Source organism: Pyrgilauda ruficollis, unplaced genomic scaffold, assembly GCF_017590135.1.
Source record: "Pyrgilauda ruficollis isolate IOZ18807 unplaced genomic scaffold, ASM1759013v1 scaffold6, whole genome shotgun sequence".
NCBI classification, from domain to species: Eukaryota; Metazoa; Chordata; class Aves; order Passeriformes; family Passeridae; genus Pyrgilauda; species Pyrgilauda ruficollis.
In genome coordinates, this window is record NW_024527710.1 from 2,074,995 (window position 1) to 2,096,456 (window position 21,462).

Below are 21,462 nucleotides of genomic sequence, written 5' to 3' on the forward strand. Positions count from 1 at the left end.
CCTTTCCACACCACCACAAAGTGCCTGTGCATGTGGGGAGGAACAGAAAATTACCCCTTCAAGATCCTGGATGGGGAGAAGATGTTATTCCATGGCCTCAGCTCTCCATTTTATAGCTGGCTTCAAATTACTGGTTTTTAGGTAATCGCCTTCATTTCTACCAAACACATCCCATGCCATTTTTATAGCCTATGCCTTTGCCCAGTCCTGTATCATTCCTTCTCCTGGCTACAACTGTACCAGTCTGGTATTTTGCAGCATTTTAATGCTGTATTTCTTTCTAAGTATCTTGGACACTACCTTCTTACTGCTTAGGACTGCTCCAGCCTGATGAAGGCAAACAGGATTATTCAAGATAATTAACATTTCTATAGGGCACTGACAATTGCACACAGATTTGAAACCCAGGATACAAAAGAGCAACATCAATTACAATGCTAGGAGGATTCTCATTCATTATCGTGTTTACTTGCAAACACAAAATTAGTGATGCCTGGATTAAGATTAGAAACAACATAAACTACTATCAGTCAAAAAAAGTTCCTTTCAAGCATATCTTATACAGAGCACATGCAGTACCTCTTAAGATATGAAAAATGATGCTATCAAAGACATTCTAATGGAGAGAATCTTTTTCTCTAAGAGCAGAGATATATAGAGAGAGAGAATCGAGAAAAAGGTTTATGATAATTTATTTAGATGTCTTGCTAATAATATACATTTTAAAAGAAGAGGCATAACAAGCTGTAAACCAAGGTATAATAGTTAAATTAAACTGCAAATTTCAACTTTATAATTCTGAATATTTTTTAAAAAAGAAGTCAAAACAGGTCATAAACACAGTTTCTCTTATTTAATAAAACTGTTTCTCAATTATAAAATTACATCTAATTGTTAGAAGTCAATTTAGAAGATAATTTTGCCACATGCCAGAGGTCATGAGATGCAGCTAGTATATGAAAGACATCAAAGTTGTACTTCTGCCCTACACAGGATAGCACTTTTCATGGTCAAAAATCTGAAGGTGATTGTAAGTCAGAAAAAAAACCCCTGCAATAATTAGCAGCATTTACTAAGTCAGAACCAACAAACAGGAGCCAAAGAAATTCTTTAAACAGTATCAACCATCTCTGGAGTCACAACGACACAACTCAAAGTCCCAGGGAAGACCCATTCTCTCACTCTGAAACAGCTCTCATGACCCAGACAAATTCTTGGATGCTGCAGACTCCTGTCCTGCCTGTCCTGGTTTCACCTACAACTAAGGCTGAAAACAAATACATCAGTTTTTATCTTTCATACAGAATAATCAGAACCATCAAAGTCTTCCTTCACTTACCAAGTCAATCCAAGGTACAAGATCCAGCTCTACAGCTCTTACAGCCTGAGACCATGATGTCCTTGGGTTTCCAAGACTGAGGGGATAAAAGAAGCCAAACCAAAATCAAAACCAACAAGCCATTATTTTTTCTCAGGTTTGTTGGTTTTTGGGGTTTTTTTGTCCCTGAAGATGAAAACCTGCTTGTCTCCTGATCTAAGTCTATGCAAAACCAAAACCACCAGGTCTCCAGCCTTTGCTAGGGGTCACTGACTTGCCTGTATTCATGATGTAAGTAATAATTCCTACTTTACTATATTACACCAAACACCACAAAAGTGTGACAGACACAGTGAAGTCTATAAATACAAGGAAAGCTACAATAAATACAAGGAAAGGGTCTCTGCACATAAAAGAGACTTCGGTTTATCAGGCTAACAAGGACCTTCCCAGAGCCTCCAGAGAGTGGTTGTACAAGGGTGCCCCAAATTCTGGTCCCCCAAATGTTGACAACAAGGCTGCAAAAGACTTTTGAGAGGTATTGTTTTACAGTATTATCTTAAGTACTTTCCTCATTTTAGGACAACTATAGAAGAGTAACAAAAGCCATTCACCAGACTCATTTTGAAGACAAAATGAAACAACCTAATGTTTTGATTTTGGACTTAAAATTTAGACTGTAGCAATTTTTAAGTGAATACTAACAGAAACTGAGTTCTCTCTCACCTCCTCTTGTTTACAGTCTTCTAAACTGGGATACCACACTACCAGTGTCACACAGGATGTCATTTTTTCTCTTGGCAAGTAAACACATGTGAAAGAAAAGGCATTGCATTTTTAATGATAGTAACAGAGCTCGATAATGTAGTTTTTACCAGGTTCCAAAAGGACAGCTTCAGGTTTCTGATGTACAGTACAATGTCTTTAAGATCCATGTGTATTTTTCCACCCTGCTGAGGACAGTTTAAAATGCAGAAGCAGCATATTTCAATATTAGACTAGTTCACAGTGCACATGAGTTCAAAACAGAAGAAATACCATTAAAAGCAGTGAAATCAATCAAATGAATTAGCTGAAAATAAAATTAGAGCATAAAACAACAGTAGGCCCAGGAACAGACAGGCTGTCTCCTCTTTTACTCTTGGGAGAGATTTCTTTTAGTATGGCTTCAGCCACTCACCCTGACATTTCCTTGGACTCCCCAGAGCCCCTTGCAAGGCTGGGTCAGGATTGAGCACTGAAGTCAGAAGATGCTTCTTAGCATTTACTTAGCAGTTAACAAGGGAAAACAACCACCTTCTTAAAGCACAGGGTATCCGCATTTTGTGCAAATCTTCTTAATCTTTCATCTAATATGTAACTAATTTTCAAGTACTTGTGCAATTTCTTTTAATCTCAAGACCTCATTCCATCAGGACTAGCTCTCATCTTTGATTCTTCCAGACTTCAGTGTTTCTCCTCTCCAGCATGCTGCCAGTACCAGACTGCTGCTTGGCTCCTGCTTCTAACTCAGTTCTCTTGAATTGAAGTAATTTCTCCCTTTCTCCTCAGATATTATCTGCAATGATTGATGGTCAGTAGCTGCTCTGCTCCTACAGCAACTGGCAGCAGGCAGGGGGAGACAGGGCTGCTGCAGAGCCCCCAGCCAGAGGTTTCACCCGAAACCCAACACCAGGAGCAGTAAAAGCCAGACCTTGACAACAAGCAGCAAGGGATGTCTGCTGGCAGATCTCCATTTAAAAGCAAATTCACAGTGTGGAATTGGAGAGCTCCTCCTGGACATAAAGAAAGTTTGGATGTTCCCCCCCCTTCACCAGGGTGCACACCCTTGGGTGGGGTGAAGTGTGCAAAATAAAATAAAATAAAAATATTTGCAAAATATTATAGCAAAATACAGAGCATGTCACAAAATGAAAGAAAAATAAGAAAAGGAGTTATGCTTAAAGGCAACCCTAAAGGGAGCAAACTTCTGTTTTTTGTAGGAGGAATGAAAGGTTATTGCTCCTACATGACAAGAATAGCATTTTTTACATTCCCCTTTCCAATAACAGCAGCTAAATTCTCATAGGATTCAATGTTTACGCTCACAAAAATCAATTTTTCCCTTTTATTAAAAAATTATGTACAGTAAATTGCCACTACAACACAATCTACATTGTTTAACATACCCTGCTTTGATTTACTGTTCCATTCATAATCTGCTGATGATTAAGCTTCTCAAAAACAATCCACTAGCCTTTCTAAGTGATATCAAGTTGTTTGTTTTTAATCTGCTGAAAATCATCCTGTAGACAGATGCATTATTGAAGAATTACATTTTAATTTATTTTCACGCAGTGCCTGTGATGGGCATTTGGATTAACAGAGTACAATAATGCTTCTTTATGCCTGTATCTATTCAAATCAGAAATTACCTGCATACACTGTCTCTGATGGTGGTCAAAAACTGTACAAAGAACTGAGAATAGTGCTTCTTAATATCACACAGCCCTGCTGCTCATCAATGAGTCTTTTTCTGTTCTAATGCTTTTGTCATGTATATGAAAGTCATTATGTAGTTTAGAAAACAGGAGATGAAGTGAAAGAGGAAGATCAGGGACCTGGGATGCATTAATATTCTACCAGCGTCAAAGATATTTCCCTCGAGGGGCTCCTACAGGCCACACTGTTATTACAGTGCCTATCCATTATCTTGTGCTGTACTTGGTATTAAGACAATAATGGAGAGAATAGGATTATGTGCAGATGATAGGAAATGCGAAGGCAATTCAGCAAGATAGGAAATGAATGGAGACATGATTCTTTCCTCGAAGCTGGGAATGGTTTAGCATAGGGTAAGGAAGAAGATAAATGAAGGAAAATGAAATCTTTACAGGTTAGCTGGGGTAAAATGAGTGTTTACATAGAATCCGATGAGTTTAACCTTTTTGATACAGAATATCGCAGCATCTTTTTTAATGCAGCAGTGTATGTGCCTTCAGAGGTCCGGTTTGATCTGAAAACTCACTCAAAACACACGGGGAAATGACTGGTATTAATTTGATAGAGCAGTCTTATGTAATGGAGAACCGTTTAATTTGCTCCAATAAAGGAAAAATTCTGAACCCTCCTCCATGTCTGTATTTAAACTACAAGGTTGAAAAATTTTGCCCACTAAACAAACAGACAAAAAAATAAATAATTTTTTTAAAGTAATAAAAGAAGGATCTAGCATAACCAAGTGAAATGTTGCTCCCACACTGAAATGCTCACATTCTGCTTTGCTATTGCACACCATTCCATTTCACAAGAAAGAGTCCGTGGCTATTAGCAAGTCACAAAGGCTAATAATTTTAGGAGGCCAGCAACGCATTATGATAGTGATAAACAAAGACAGGACCAGATTGTGTCATTTACAGACATTTCTGTGGCTTATGTCTGTCATATTTTTTTTAATTAGGATAAATCACACACACACAATTTGCAATAACAGCACAATGCCAAAAGAGATCATTTTTGCTCCCTAAAGTACAACTATAATTTTATTCCTTTTAGCAGCACTTGAAGGCTTTCCTTCTGTTAGGTTAAAACCCAACAAAGCAGATCAGCAGTGCGACCATCTAAAAGCAGGCAGGCCTCAGAGGGGTGAGGCAGCTGCCCCGCAGCCACGCGCTGCCCTCGCTGGCACGGCGAGCGCGCGGCCTTTGTCACAGGGCCGAAACGCCACCTTGCACGCGCCAAGCCAGCCGAGGGTCCCCACTAACACTGCCAAGGGACAAAACGTGCCCGCACGCTCAGCGGAGCGCCCCACACAGACAAGCCACGCTGGAATTGCTTTGCCACAGCAGGCCTGGCCCTGCGTCAGGCCCAGGGCCGCGCCAGCGCGGCTCCATGCTGCTCTCTGCTGCTGCCTCCCACTCAGCGCCTCTCGCTCCTCCCTTTGTCTCAGGCCCTGCTGTTTGCCCATCGCCACTCAAACACTGACTTTCTTTGGCCGGTGCTGTGATGTATTGATTGCAGTTGCCATTCCAGCTCCATACCTGATGGTCCTCCCGGCTCTGTGGCTGTCCCCACCAGTGACCGCCATCTGCCAGCCACCAGCTTTTACACCACTCTGACCCCACAGCAAGGCTTCCCTCCCAGGGCCTCTGTCATGATGAGGTTTTTACTCATTGAAGAGCCTTCCTGTATTTCACATTGCCAGGCCAGACCCCAAGCAGACAAAAAAAAGTCTTTATGCCTCAGAAGAACACGCCTGTGCTTCTGCACTACATTGGCCTCTACCTGGGAAATGGCAGAACAGTTGTGTTTTAAAAAACCCTAATTTCTGAGCTGTTGGACACATCCTACGCTACTTCCTAACGTATTGTGCAAGGAGGCAAAGCCATCAACAAAGCAATGAGGGAACCAGGACCTCGTGACAGCCCCTGGGCAGGCAGGGTGGCAGGGCTCAGTCAAGAGAGCAAGCTGGCTCAGAGCAGAAATGGAAAGTGCAGCAGCCCAGAGCACACCTGATGCAAGGCTCTGCATCCCAGCCCTGCCAGGCTGGGGCAGGGGCCTGGCTGTGCCTCCCTGCCAGCTGCACCCACACCCAGCACTGCTCAACCCCATGGCCCCAGCAGTGCAGGAACTGGGGCAGGGATCTGCTGTGCAGAGCCTGGAAGGAGAAAAAAGTCCAGAAAATGCCAACTTTTAGCACTGACCCACAGATGACTGGTAGCCCAGAGGAAGCCCTCAAACACCAAACAGCTCAGGGCACCATAGTGACCGGCTGAGATAGCCAAACATCCCAGCTCGAAGCAAGGAAGTCATCTTGTACCAATGACATTTATTTTACATTTTTGTCTATTTCCACAGTATCAATAGGTGTGAAGTTCAGCTCCTCCATACCTGTGTTTCACCCTGCTGTTCACTGGGACCAGCACGAGCTGAAAGCCCAGCATTCGCAGTGCAGCTAGGAGTAAGGACTTAGTGCCTTAAATCATCTTTCCTCATCAGCTTTTAATGACAAGAAGCATTTCTGTGAAAAGTGAGAATCAGCAAATTTGGGGAATTAGGAAGATACTTGGTAATTTTACACAACAGCCACAAATATGGGGAGATGTAAAGCAGCATGAGCAGAGCTAGGTGTCAGGATTGCCCGTTGACAGGCACGTGGGACTGTGCTGCATGGCTTGGGGCTCTCTGCTCACCACCTCATATCAGACACCACTACACACCCCAACCATACTGCTAGAAAACCCACAAAGAAAAGTGTCTAATGAAGAGTAACAGTCAAAACAATGTTGTGTGGCTGGCCAGTTACTTAAAGAGTGTTTATAACCATGTTTTAATGCTTCTTAGCATAATGAACATGTATTTATATAAATGTTTAATTACATTTTGAATTAAGTATTAATCTAGACTATCCCATAACATATTACAGCAATGAGAAATCATGTTTTGTTATCTTGTCACCTTAAGTAATGTTGCTAGCTTTTATTGCAGCAGAAAGAGTTAACAAGAACAGCCAATTTAATTAATCTGCTCTACTTACTTTGTACACTGCCATTTCTTTCTCAGTTGAGTACAGGCAAACTACACATTTGCACTAGAAATTACAAATAAGTGAAGCAAATACCTTCATGAGTCATAAACTTTACCAATCTCTTACATCAATGTCTCTTGTCAGAAGTAAAAGGCAACCAATTGATAAAGTCACTTTCAAAAAAATATGGATGGATTGAGCAATTCCAAACTACCAGTTTCAGTATGATAAAGTCTGACTGCTTTGAATGACCCAGAAGGTTGCCCTAGCATGGGCTCAGACTTGCTGCATCATATTTTATTGTCTGGTTTAAGAAATAGCTTAGGGATTTTTCACCTGGGAAGGCTGACTAGCTAGAATAGCGTAGAAAATAGTAAGGGGAAACCCACTCCTCCAGGTATTTCCACCCAAAGGCTTAGAGCTGTGCAAAGGATACCACAGTCAACTTCCCAAGAGCAAATCATGCCCATGAACAGAAATGCAGCAGGTGGTCTGTGCCCCACATTACAGCCAAGTTCAAAAACATGTCTCTAAAGGCAAAGCCACAATTCTCACAACTGGCGATCTTGGGGACAGCCATGGACATGGCCCTGCTCTACTCCTCTCTGCTCCCATCCCCCTGCAGGTGACACATCAGTGTAAGGGCTGGGCACCAGCACTGCACAGATTGTCCCCATCCACCCTGTATGCCTTCCGGTCTCTCTGGGACACTGCTGACATTGCCACAATGGGACTCCTGCACCAGCTGGAGTTATGATCCCCATATCTGAACAGGACTTTATGTCCCTCACAGCCCACTAAAAATATGGCCAAAGTGTTCAAGCACTTCCCTGATTGGACTTCTGATCTTCTGGGTCACTCAGACAAGCATCGGGCTGGAAAATATTGGGAATCCTTCTGTTCCATTCTTAAGACCAATGCATGTTCAAATTCAGTGGAATGGGGTCAAGGAAGTAGTTTAATGTTTAAAACTATAATTCAATAGCTACAATTTTTTTGCTATAAGGAAACTCCAGGCTTGAAGAGGTTGTTTTCCTGCTTGCTGCCCCCAAGGAACACAAATGCAGGCTAGACAGTCAAGGTTTATGGAGAGAAGTAATATCTTTTATGAGACCAACTATTAGAGTTGGGGGGAAAATACACAAGCAAAGCAGCCATTCTTTAGGTCTGAAACAGAGGTTTCAATCTGCAGCAAAAGCATGTTTAAACCTGTGGTCTGGGTTGAAGTTATTATATGATCAATTAGACATTATGAGAGGAAAGGACAATTAGCACCTCTGGAGCAGCAAATGGCCACAGCACAGGGAGCCACGCCAGAGTCACTCACTCCCATGGGACAGCAATGAGAGAAAGAGAGATAGTTGGACACGAGTGAAAAGCTAACAGGAAGAGAATGAAAATAACAAAATTACGTGGTCCCTGCTTTTTAGTATTTCCTAGAATGAGGACTTTTTGTATGCAGGTCTTCTCTTCAGTTTGTTTTGTAAATATGTTTTGAAAATCAGAATGCCATAAAAGATGGTTTTTCTGAAAAACAATGTTCAGACTGTGATAATGATGTTTCTATACCTTCTTGAATGCCTGAAGGAATTAATTTTGGTGTATGGGGCTCATTGAATCTCACTCACACTATTTCCATGGATGCACCTGGTGCACTGAATAAAGCCTTCGCAGTACTGGTACCTATGTGAGTGTGCCCATGCCATGGAAAAATAAACTGGACTACAGAAAGACTAAACAGTACCACTACACAGATTGGAATTGTGTGTTTATCACAATAATATCAAAATAATAGAAAGCCTTTTTTTGTCTTCTTCTTAACTTAGCTTTCATGGATTGACTCAATTAAAAGTAATTTACCTATGACCTGCAGATTAGCTCTTCTCCTTTACCTAATACATTTAAAATTATTATGGGTGCCACAATAATATCACAATAATGTTCTCTGGAGGAAGAACAAAAATGATCGGAAACTCACAGAGCAGGCAATAAAATTATTATATTGGATTACAGAAACTTTACCAAGTCTAACCTAAGGTAAGGATTCAACCTTGTTTTGTTTGATCCAGTGGACATTAAATGCCACCTTTCTGCTGACCTTAGTGACTTCCAGCTCAGAACTGCCACCTCATTAAGGCGATTCCAGCATTTCCATGCATGCAGCTGCTCTGGGCAGAGCTGTCCATAACAAATGACTCTCTCTGTACCAGCTCCTTTACCTATCAGATACATTCAAAGAGAATTACAGGCTGCATTTATTATAACAGCTAACAAGGACAACAAAGAAGGCATAACATGGAGACAGAGTACAATTTACCAGAAATACTGACACTGCCACGTGGTTTAATTTCTGCTCAGACTATGAGGAGCTGCTGGCTGCAATGCTCAGTGAGAGCCATCTCCTTCCACAGCAAGCACCCAGGATACTGGTGGCTCTCAGACCTGCCCAGAGACAGTTTTGGCACTGATACCTCTGTTCTCCACTCTCTTAATCACTTAAGGCTCAATCACCCTTACTCACCAAGACTTGAAAGGGAATGGTATTGGAGAGCTAAAATCAGGCTGTATTTTGGCTAACACAACTTACCCTCCTCAGAAGACAACATTTTCCTGGCAGGTGATAAGCACCACCTCCCACGTTCTACTGTGGATGCTGCTAATTAAACCACAGTGAAATTCAGATAATTAGCAACCTTTTCAAAAACAGCACGTTACTCATTTCAAACCTTTACCCAGACAAAATGATATTTAAGACATTTAAAAAATCTTCTATTTTCCATGCTTTCAAAATTATTATTCTGTTCTAATAGGAAGGAAAAAAATAAACAATAAACAGCACAAATCATACAGGAACCCAAAAGCAGGGTAAGCATTCATCAGTGGTAGTATTTGGATTGTTTGACAAAGTGAATATCACAAAGAAGTATGTTCCTAGTATGTCCCTAGCGAAGACAGGCCCTCAGATGATAATGATATGGCATTTTTTTTACATTCTAAAAACAAAACTAGATTTGTAAAACTAATTCAATGTCTGTATACTTCTGGTGGGTGCTCTTTTAACTTTTGCAATGTATTATGTTACCCACATTTGGTACACAGTGAATCTTTGTACTAATTTATTTATTATTATACTTAAGCACACATTGCTGGTGTTTCTGTAGAAGGAGATTTGTTTATATTTAGGATTGATATAAGGATGGCACAATTACCAGGATGGAGGCATTTCTATCCCACAGGAAATACTGCACATCCACCAAATCTTTCCACTATTCTGCCGGCTGAAACTTCTGCCCACAGTCACATACGTGTAAGTGGACCCACCCGCCCTCCCATTCCCCAATATGTATAATATTGCTCAAAACTATGGCCAATAAAGCATATACAAAAAAATTTATTCCCTTTTTCCTCTTTGCTTGCAGTCATAACTCCGTGCCCTTCCCATCCTTCCCTGGTATGTTCAGCAGGGCTATTGGAAAGGATGCAAGCAGGGCAGGGTTGCCAAAGCTGCTGTGCTGAGGGACCCCAGCTGACCCTTTCTCATTACACTGCAATTCATTTGGGACCTGGGGTGTGTGGTTCCAAGTTTTGCCCTCTGCTGCCTACAGCACTCGAGCACCCCTAATTACTGTTAGTCAGCTGTTCTCCCCCTTCTACACACCCCTAATCACACTTCTCCCTCATCAGCCTGGGAGCTCTGCAGGGGTTAACTCTGAAAAACTTTGCAGTAAAGGCAGCTTTTATTGTAGTGGCAATTACAGAAAGAGAAAAAGCAATTTAGTCTTTTATGTGGTTCACAGTTTCACTAATGCCATAGACTTTTAACTGACTTGAGTTGTTATGCATTAACTCACAAAAGCATGGTACACAAACACTGCTAAAATAAAAAATAACACAAGACAGCAAACTTGAACTCCTGAAACATAGGCTTAATTCCTCAAATACCAATAATGCTTTTATATAACAACTTTGTTAGTGCCCTCAGCTTCAAGCCAAAGCCACTAAAATGTAAACTATTCAAACAAGGCTGCAGAAGAAAAAGGGGCTTAAAAATCTGCGAAGAATTCCTTACTCATCTTGTGGTGTGGTGTTCCTAGTGCTTCCTGCATCTCCTGTCATGTGATGACAACAGGAACTTGGAGAAAAGGCAACGTAGCCAGTTGAATCAGTTGAGCTGGAACAAGGGCTCTCATTGCCATGGGATATCCCTGGTGTGCTCTGTTCACTTCTGAGGTGAAATCTATGCAGAAGACTTTCATAATCTTTAGCCCTGATGACACCATACAGCACTGCATGTCTCCACCTCTGCCCTGTCCAGTTCACCCAACTTGATGACCCAACTTGACAGCTGATGCCAACTGTCTGGCAAGAAAAATGTCGTTCTCTCAAAGAAAACTGCTTCAAGGACTGGAAAAATGTCCAGTCAATGTTTTCTCCTCTCTTCTCCTTCCCATCAGGTATAGGACTGAATCTCTCCACACAAGATGAGAGGAGTCTCCAGCACTCTGCTGATTTTACAATCATGTGAGGCAAAGTTCCTCCAAAGTGCTGTATCCTTTTATCTTTGGCCTGCAAACCAGCACAGAGGACAGACTGAGATAAGAATAATCACCTGAATTATTTTGTTGAGCCTCAGCTTCAAATTCCAGAATTTGTAATTGTGTCTGAGGAGTCACCAGCATTGCAGTGCCCAGCATGCAAACAGATGGCAACCACTTACACTGAGGCTTTTCAATTATTTCTGGGTAGAACAGTCACAAATAAAGAACTACCTTTGCTATCCTTTGGGATGAGAATGTATATGAACCCCTTACCAAAGCAGTTCTCACTTATCACTTAACACGGTTACACTAAAACCCATATCAGATTAAGGACATGACAACATGACTATGCTTTAAGTAAGCTAGCACTAGATATCTATGTCTGTAGTTTTTCTACAAAGGAGCATCCAGGGAAGTTAAGATAAACCAACTAAACCCATGATGATAATGCATGTAAGTCAAAATGCATTAAATCCCTCTGTGGATATTCTCACTGAGAGGTAAAGTAGTCTGACTTTACTGTAAAGAGGATTAAGCTACCATGAACTACAGCCATTTTCCTTTTGAATTAGATCATCCACAGAGGAGCTTAAAGCACTGTAGGCTTGGTGCACTTGCTTCACATATATCCTTAATTTATCTGAATTTTCCTACAAATGGAACAAGCCTTCGTTAACCAAAAGGCTCCTTTACTGAATTTCTGCTGGCATTAAACCACAATACCAGTTTACTTGGTTTACAAATTTCCTATATAAAACAGTTAAAGTTGTTTTACAAACAGCAAAACCAGAAGCACCGTTTTATAGTGCAGAGGAAAATACCAGCAGCAGGTGTGGAACCTGGGACACCTGACAGGATCACCGACTGAAGTGCTCAGTCTAAGCTGTTGCTAATCTTGAAAAGTAAACAAAGAAGCAAAACTTGATTTCAGTATTACAGTCCATCTGGAAATGTCTTATTAAGCATGAAAAGACAGTCAAACAAGGCATTCTCACGGGACAAATTTGGGATGGAAGGCATTTTTGTCCTCCTGAGCTGGGCTGGCACAGCACTGGAGTGCCCACCTCCCTCACCTGAGGTGCCCAGATTTCAGCTGGGAGAGAGTTAATTTTCTTCCAAGCACGTAAAGTGCAGTGTTTTGGATTTAGTATGAGAATACTGCTGGTGACACACTGATGTTTTAGCTGTTGCTATGTAGCGCTTACTGTAAATGAAGACTTTTTCAGTTTCCATGCTCTGCCAGCAAACAGGTGCACAAGAGGCTGGGAGGGAGCACAGCTGGTACAGCTGACCCCAGCTGGCCAGAGGGACATTCACACCACGGAATGTCATGCTCAGTAAATGAACTGGGGGGAGTTGGCCAAGAGCTGCTGATCACTGCTTGGGGATGGGCTGGGCATCGGTCACACACTGGTGAACTGAACAGTTCTGTTGTGCATCTCCTGTTTCTTCAAACCCCTCTCTTTTTCTGTTGTTACTATTTTTTTTTTTTTACTTTACTTCAATTATTAACCTCTTCTTATCTCAACCCATGAGGTTTACCTCTTTCCTGATTCTCCTCCCCTTCCCACTAGGTACTACGTGGTACTTACCTGCTGCCTGCAGTTAAATCATGACAAGATACATTTTTAGAGGTTAAATCAGATGCACACTGAAATTTATCCATCGCACACTCACAGATGAAATGTTAACTAATGAGCAAGGAAGAGCAAACACTTCCTCAATCTGATACTGACTCTGATGTTAGTTTATCTGAATGATAAATTTTACACTTGACAAAAATTAAATTGATGCAATTCACATTTCTGAGTATTGACAGGTAATTGAGATGTGGCAAATAAAAATCCAAAGAAAATAAAGCAAAAGTACATTAAACAAAGATTCCTCTTTGTTTAATGCTAAAAGACAGTTTGGTTCTAAATGTACCAGCAAACAGAGAGCTCTAACTAAAACACAGAGAAAAAGGCAACTAATTCTCCAAATACTGTCTATTCAGTTTTCTCCACAGCACATACAGGCATATACCTGCAACATAGATTTTGTGCTAACCTATCTATTGCTATTTTCTACAATGACAGAGGGAAAGTTTAAATGAAATCTAACACAGAGAGATGTTGAGCTTCATTTTTTTTAATGTCTCTGTTAATTCTTGACCTTCCCCAGAAAGAATGAGAAGGAATCTGCCGACCCAAAGAGGCAGTAGCTGCCAGAGGCACTGCTGGTCTCACACCTGCAATCTACATGCCAGCTACAGCAACACCTCTGCACACCTGGTGCAGAAGCAGCAGCTCTGCTGCCAGTGGTCCTGCAGAAGAGCTCTAGAAACTGCTTTTGCTTTGACTCCAAGCAGGTTACATTTAGAGAAAAATGTGCATCTCCAAATAACCAGCATCAAGACTAGGTTTATGTACACTAAGCTGTTATACCACTTAGATGAAAATTTGGAATAGTTTCTCTGTGGTGATCTACATCAAATTCAAAAAGAGATCTGAGAAGACAGTCTGGCAATTAAAAAAAAAAGTGACAGACTACCAATTTTTCATGAAATAGACAATTTCCATCTCACATGTGCTAATATAATGTTTTACATTTGTTCAATCATCCCCTGTAAGAAGGAGATCACTTTTCTTACAGATCACTGTTTCAACAATGCACAAGCCACCCCAGAAAGAGGACCCCTACAACTCCTATAAATAGGAGACCCTTGATATTAGCTTATAACACAGATTTTTAATTGCTTTTTATACCAAAAGTGTGAGAATTACAGCATGCACTACATTGCATCATTATTATTCACAATGGAAAGATTTAATCTCTAGCTGAAAAACTCTTTGTGAAAGGAGCTTGGAGAGCACACTGTCATCCTTACACTCCCAGCTCTGTCACTCTGCGCTTCTACCTGAGGTGACTTAAACCTCCTTCCCTGCCCATGCAGCCCCTCTGTGTCCCACCCTGCAGCCCTGAGGGACAGTGCAAGAGCTGTGCCAGAAGAGGATGGCTCACTTGCCAGGCTGTCCCTGCTGCTGGGAACACTGCAAGCCACAAGGGTCTCCATCCCCTTGATCTACCACTGTCACTGCTCACTGGGATATGCTATCAACAGGGACAAGCTAAAATGTTCATCCTCAGGTAGCAAACTGTACACATGCCAGGTACTTCTGTCTGGCACAGCTTGAATCTTCAGCCTCGCAGAGAAACACTATCTGGGGGCACATGTGGCTGCAAGGGAGCAGTCATTCAATGCATATTTCTCCTGCAAAATTTTCTTCAGCATCTGCACTGCTCTATGATTATCTGAATGCTATTCAATCTACCTCTAACTTGAGTTACATAAGTATATTTGCATCTATATTGTAAGCATTATACTAAATGAGATGGGACTGCCTATGTAATCATGCCCTGACTTTCCCTTAGGGAAACCTGGTAAAATTATGTTCCATTACATTTGTAAAATACTACCCATTAAAAGCAGGAATAAAACTTTTATGTTCATGTGAAACAAAGCACAAAAGATTCTCCACCCTTTAACTTGTATCAATTTTGATATGAAAGAAGCATTTTCCAGGCAAGAAGGGAATCTGAATTTGACTTCACTATTACGTGCTTTTGGCTTTGATTGTTTGACAGTTAAACCTCTTTCCAAAATTCTGTCTTTTTTCTTATTTTAACATGATGAAACAAAAGAGAAGAAAATCAGTTCATCTGCCTTGAAGAAAACAGACAACTTTGGAATAAATTTTCTTGGGGACTTCTTATTTGTTATTGTCTATGCCACAGAAGAGAACAACTGTTTCTACTGTACTATTCAGGGTCTTTTGCTGCTGGTCAATTCATTGTTTTAATTCGTTGATGCTCTGGCAAACTTTCAAGTATGTCATGGGAGAATTTTAAAAATGAAGCATTCATTTAGAAGTCACACAGTGGTGATATATATACAGAGCTTCAATTTAAACCATTACTGCATACCATCCTTTTCCTTTTGTAATAATCTATTAAATGCTTTCAAGTATGGAGAAGGAACAGCAACCTGTAGATCTGAATGGAGCCCAGATGACCTATAAAATACATCCTGCCTCACTGCCTGACTAGTTCCAGCTCTCATCTCTAATGGTTACTATTGTTATTCTACCGTTCAGACAAGCACACACATCAATTATACATTCTTCTGGGTCACAAATCCATTTTCTCAGGCAACATTTTTGCCTTAATGCATGATGCTTCCTTTTCAACCTGTGACCAAAGTTGAAGGTCTCAATATTAAAACGGTATTTCTTTTTCTTAAACTATGTTGATAATCGGAAAAACAGCTTCATGGAAATCAGAAGGTGCAGCTTTTTGAACTATTTAGAAAAGTGTGTTTAGACCATATATTGTCTCTTTTTTACAGCAAATGTAATAGGCAGTACTTTGTGCTTTAGGTGAACATTTTTTCCTTTGTTCTATTGGTGCCTGGCAGCACAGCTATAATTAAATGTCCCCTGCCTTCTCTACTTTATGACACTTACAATTCAGTCATCTTAATTGGACTTTTCCTAAGCATATAAATGGCTGGCTCAAGAAGCAAAACTTTTCTCAGTGAAGCAAACTGAAATCTTTTCACAGTGCATTATCTCAGCGACTTCTTTGGAGTCTTTGGCTTATGTTTGCCTTTTTTAAAGTGATTATGATAACAAAAGCTTCAGATAACTATCTGAAATAAGTCTAAGACACATCTCCAAATTAATTTTTTTTGCATACACTATTCTCACAAACAAACCAGTCATAATTTCCAAAGGAGTAAAGTAATTTCAATTTCATGGTTGACAAAATAAATAGGGGAGGGTAACACACCCTTTTCTAAAGGTTTCTTTCACATCATATATATGCTTAAAACTCAAAGTGAAAAATTCAGGATAAGAGTCCTGAAGCCTCCTCAGGAAGATGTGATGGCCAGGCCTCAGCATTGTCCATCCACAGGAGGCAGCAGCACCCAGCAGCAGGGCCTTGCCAGCAGTCCCAGGGGCTGGAGGAACACACCCAACCCACCACTGCTCACTGCAGTGCAGAGCATCTGCCCCAAGGAGGCTGCTTCTAGCCATGGGATGCTGACACCAGAGATGCCATCTGTTCAACCCAACAGGCTCAGGACCAAGTCAGTGGAACAACCCCTGCAGCAAAACTGTTGTATTTTCATCATTTCCAAGGTCTAGACTCAGAAGCCTTCTCAGCACAGAGCCAGTTTTGCTGGCTACAAGATTAGACTCCTCTCCTGAAGGCACACTGGGCATTATAACAAAATCATGGTATGTTTAAGTCATGCAAACTGACCTACTGAGAATAGACACTTGAGATAGACAGTGAATCCTGTAGCTGAATAAGTAACTTCACAACCAAGGAAAGCATCCATTCAGTGGCAGACACAAGCACCTGACAAACCAGAACAAATATGCAGATGACTACAGAGAAACAAAAATTGCATCACTTGTATATAGACACACACACATAAACGTTCATGTTCATATAAATGCACATTCAAGTACACACACCCCAGCAGGCACAAAGCTAAACAGAGCCCTGCATGCTGGCTTTTTGCTTACTGTTCTCTCCATCCACGAGCTGCTTTCTCAGGATAGTGTTGCAGCCAGAACTTCGTGCATAATCATACCAGTCTGATCCTGAAGCATTCTCATATGGTCAGTTCCTGCTGCCATCCTCATTGGGCAGGTCCAGCTTATTTGCCCTATAAAAAGCAGCTCTTCCCTTTGGAGACCTATGACTAGGGGTGTGGCATCATCAGGCAAATCCTTTAAAAAGTATTTTCATGTTCTCTTCATTCTTCCTGGGGCATAAGTCAGGGCAGGAGAATAATTTCTGAAGCTGGCTTAAAAAACCTTGTCTTTTTCAAGCCTACAGAGAGGCACGGGATGAGTTATCTTAACTCACTTGTCTTCTTATCCTCATTTCTCCTTCCCCTGGATCAGCCAAAGAAGTCACATCTCTCTAAGGACATCAACGTAGAGAGTTTGCAAGGGGTTGTACTCCATGTTCAAACATGTTCTGTTTCCAGGACAAGCCAGTGTTCAGCATTCAGGATCTGCATTTTCTGCAAAATTCAAGAAAGGGTCTTCAGGTGCAAGGGAACATGAAAGGATGGTAATGGAGCCAATCGCAGGCACTTTGTAACCATACCATGAGGACCATATTAATTCCTAGTATCTCACTCCTGTCACCCACTCTGTGGCTTACCTCATTCCACATAAAGATCATTTTTACAAAAACCCCTTGGTTTACCCTGGTGAGGAGAGAGGCAGCCTTACAGGAGAGCTGAAGTTGAAGGGATGGCGAAAGCTATGCATTCCGGCATTTCACATGGTCACAGGCTTTAGGTCTTTAAAGCAGCCAGTGGGAACCATTTAGCTGAATCCTGTTCAGATCTAGGAAAACTGACAGATAAATATTATTTTAACATAGAGGTTTTTGGTTGGCTGGTTGATTTGTTTGTTTGTGGAGGCAAGGGGGTGTGCTAGGTTTAACTTTATTATAACTAAGCCTATATAAATGCAAATACTGTTTTCATAGATATAATTTCATAAAGCAAAACTACCCACAATCTTTAGCAGTGAAATTCAAGTGGCAACTGTGACAAGTAAAGAAAAATGAATGCAGTTAACTTCAGCCATTCCTGCTCATCTGAAAGCTTGTGTCAGTTCCTAAATAAGCTTTTCATTTTCCCTATTCAGTCTGCTGATCTTTGTTGATTTACAGCATGAATGAGCATGGCACATTGCAACTTGTAGAGTATATTTTTCCTAAATAATAAAACATTTATTGCAGACCCATCAAGCCTGCTAGTAGCTTTGAATTATTATTGCAATGAAGTACCATGTTAACAACTCATTTACATTGTTGCAGAAGACTCTGGGTTAACACTATATGTAATTTAATCCCATTCATGAGAGAGGATTCCCTAGAACATATCTAGAGCTGATAAATTACAATTTGATGGTATTTTTCTAATCAACTGTTTTTCAAGATGAAGCTGCCTTCATCAAGTCCATCCCACCCCTCACTTTCCCTGCTGAGCAATGGCAGCTGAGCAAACCACTTCCACATGGTGTTCTCGGCAAGCTCCAGCCTCAGGCTCTTTCTCCGTCACAACAAAGAAAGTATATTTAGTGGAGAGCAACAAAGATCTGATTGCTTTGGGAAGAAAATATGTTGTTGGGCAGAGAGTGAGGTCTGTATTTTGGTGACTCTTTGAAGGGTCTGACCTACAGCTTCACCACTGGCCTGGGGTGGGTACCAGCCTCCAGCTGAGGAGGCACAGGAGCACAGGCTGCCGGTGTGTGCTCAGCAGGAGCCCCCGAGGGCAGGGCAGTGCCCAACACTGCCACTCACCCTAGCTGCACCGGAGAGAATGGAGGCACCACACAAAGATGCTCCTGCCAGAGTACTCACACGTTTTGGATGATATAATAACAATAACAATTATAATAGTAATAATAAATCATAAAAAATTTTTTTAAATCCCCCAGGAAGTACATAATTCTCCATGTACCAATCAGAAATTATCTTTTTAGTCAGAAATTAGAATCAGTGTAACACTTCTTTCCAACAGAATCCCCTTGGCATGGACAATACACTGCAAAACCCACCTTTACATGAGCGTCCTGCAGTAGATGCCCTGAGGCCACAGTGAGGCCAGAGTCAACACAGCAGAGGGAAGGACACGATGTCCAACACACAGGGACACGCTGTGACTGCCTCTGGAGATGGTGGCACGGTGTTAGAGAGGGCACAAGGCACATCACCTCCACGATGAGCAGTAGGGCTGTCTCTGCTGTAGTCAGCTGTGTACCAGTGCTGCTGACACAGCTGCAGCACCATGCCCAGGCTAGCACAGTGTGCTCAGGGCAGGCTTAGCCACCCCAAATCTGATGGGTATGGACTCCTGGGAATATGCTGTATGATATCCCATGTCACAGGATAACCAAGTTATGACCACTTTTGCATTTTTACACTTTTGTTCTGACAGATACCCACAGCCAAACAAGTTACTGCTCCTGGTGTCTTGTGGGCTTGTGATTTATTTGTAAAATCCCAAAAATAATTTTTCAACAGTATTATTTCTAGTTCCTAACACTTAGTTCTGCTACTTATGAGAAATACATTCTTTCCTGAATAGAATTTAATTTCTATCCAATAAATCCAAATTCTTCTTGCATAATCTTCCATTTCTGTCTAATAAATTGGGAGTGGCAACATCACTAACTTCTTTAACTCTCTTGGGTACAGTCAGAGCACCCAAAATTTTACCAAATTTTGACCAAGTCCTGTCTAAGAAATATTTTTTACCACATCATCAGGCACCGAGTCCATTCCTGAAGTCATTCATTAATCATTTGATTCCCTTAGTCCTTTTTTAAAAGACATTTCAAGTGAATTTCTTAGCATGCTAAAGTTTTCTGTCATTTTCTATGTCCCCGACACTGCTTATAGTAGAGGGCAGAATTTTACTTCTCATCTATTAGTTTTGTTTGCAAAAACATTGGGTATAGTTGGGTTTTTCTTTCCCTAGTTTTCCAGGTTGAATATTGACTTTATTAACTTGAAAGAGCCTCCTACTTCAGTTCCATTTCAATCTCCTTCCAGGGGCTGACTCTAAACCAGCAACATGCACTATTTCCCTCAAAACTGAACAAGCCAGAGCCTCTGTCCTACCACCAGATGCCTGATTTAATCCAGCACCAGGAGCCAGATGTCCCAGGCACAGGTGACACTTGCAACACACATGTAGCTGCTCTCCCCTAACAGGCATCAGTGAGAGAGAGGCCAGCAGAAAGCAGAAGCCATGTCAAAAACTGCTACATCTGTCCCATTAGTTCAAGAAATATTCCTGCATGCAAAACCACATTGCTCTTACTCAGCTAAAGTTGCATGGCTGAAAAATACAACCATAAAACCCACATCCTACCCCCTAATGGTATTAAGTAATGGTAACCTAACATCAGTTCAATGCCCCTTTCACATGAAGATGCTCATTCTGCTTCATTTCAAATAAATTATGTAGTTAAAAAAATTATTTGAACTGTAAGGCACAAATAAGTGAGCATTATTGTTTGCTGGTTGACTAGATAAGGAGTTAAACATCTAGAGGTGAAGTGAAGGACAATTAATGTACTACCCTTCTTAATTATCACACAATGCCCACTTCTCAGGGAATAAGAGCTATTATGATCTACTCCTACAAATAAATGAGAATTTTAGCTCTCAGAGGGTAATGCAATAGTTTTGGAAATAATCTTTTTATGAGATTGTGGCTTTATCAGTTGTGTTTCAGAGTCAGTATAAACACTTTGTATCATAGGAGAACAACTTCGGACTGGCTTGTAATTTTAATTTCTGTACTCATATTCTTTTAGTTCAGTTTTGCTATGCTCTTATTCTAGAAACCAAAGGAAAAATTAATTTGCTTCCTTAGATCTTTTCATAAAACACTATCATAACAGTAATATTCAACGAAAAATAGAAATGACAATTTAAGCAATACAAATTATGTATAAATTGGTTTCCAATACAACTGAACACCCAGTAAAGCAGCCTGATGACGCTCAGTGGTGTCCATACACTGGAGGGTAACTCAATCACAGCTTCAAAGACAAAGAAAGAGGAAAGGATATTTGTTTCAGAATCTCACATGGTGTTGAAAGACATTTGTTTTTATTCAATTTTAAATAAAAATATTCTTTATGGGACATTTAGTCTCAAATCCTTTGAATCTTTATCAACAGAACTGCAGAGTTACTAAAAAGATGCCCAGTTTCAGAGATTCATATTCACCTTTCCAGCAGACAGAACAAACCTAAACATACACAAGTTTGAAAGCAGCTTGACCACAAAAGAAAGCTTTAGGAGACCCAAATAGTGGACCATATGTGATATCAAATGGGCAAGCCATTAGCATCAGCTGTGAACATATTGTACCAACTGGGAATGAAAATAAAACATTCAACTACCAACTGTTATAATCTGTAAATAGTCAAACCAATTCCTCTGGGTTCCAAAAATACATGAATAGGGTGACTCATTGGGGCCCCATTGTCCTGTTCATAGGTAATGCA

General features: G+C 40.9%; 1 long non-coding RNA gene across 1 annotated transcript in view; it reads right to left on the reverse strand.

Moving 5' to 3' along the window:
* The window catches only part of LOC121362093, a 52,373-nt gene extending 34,602 nt beyond the window's left edge, over nt 1-17,771 (reverse strand). Inside the window, exons 1-2 of the long non-coding RNA XR_005956442.1 lie at nt 17,659-17,771; nt 16,939-17,444 (exon numbers count right to left, since the gene is read on the reverse strand). This is a non-coding gene — a long non-coding RNA (uncharacterized LOC121362093). The remainder of the gene's footprint in view (nt 1-16,938; nt 17,445-17,658) is intronic.
* Between the last annotated feature and the right edge of the window lie 3,691 nt (nt 17,772-21,462).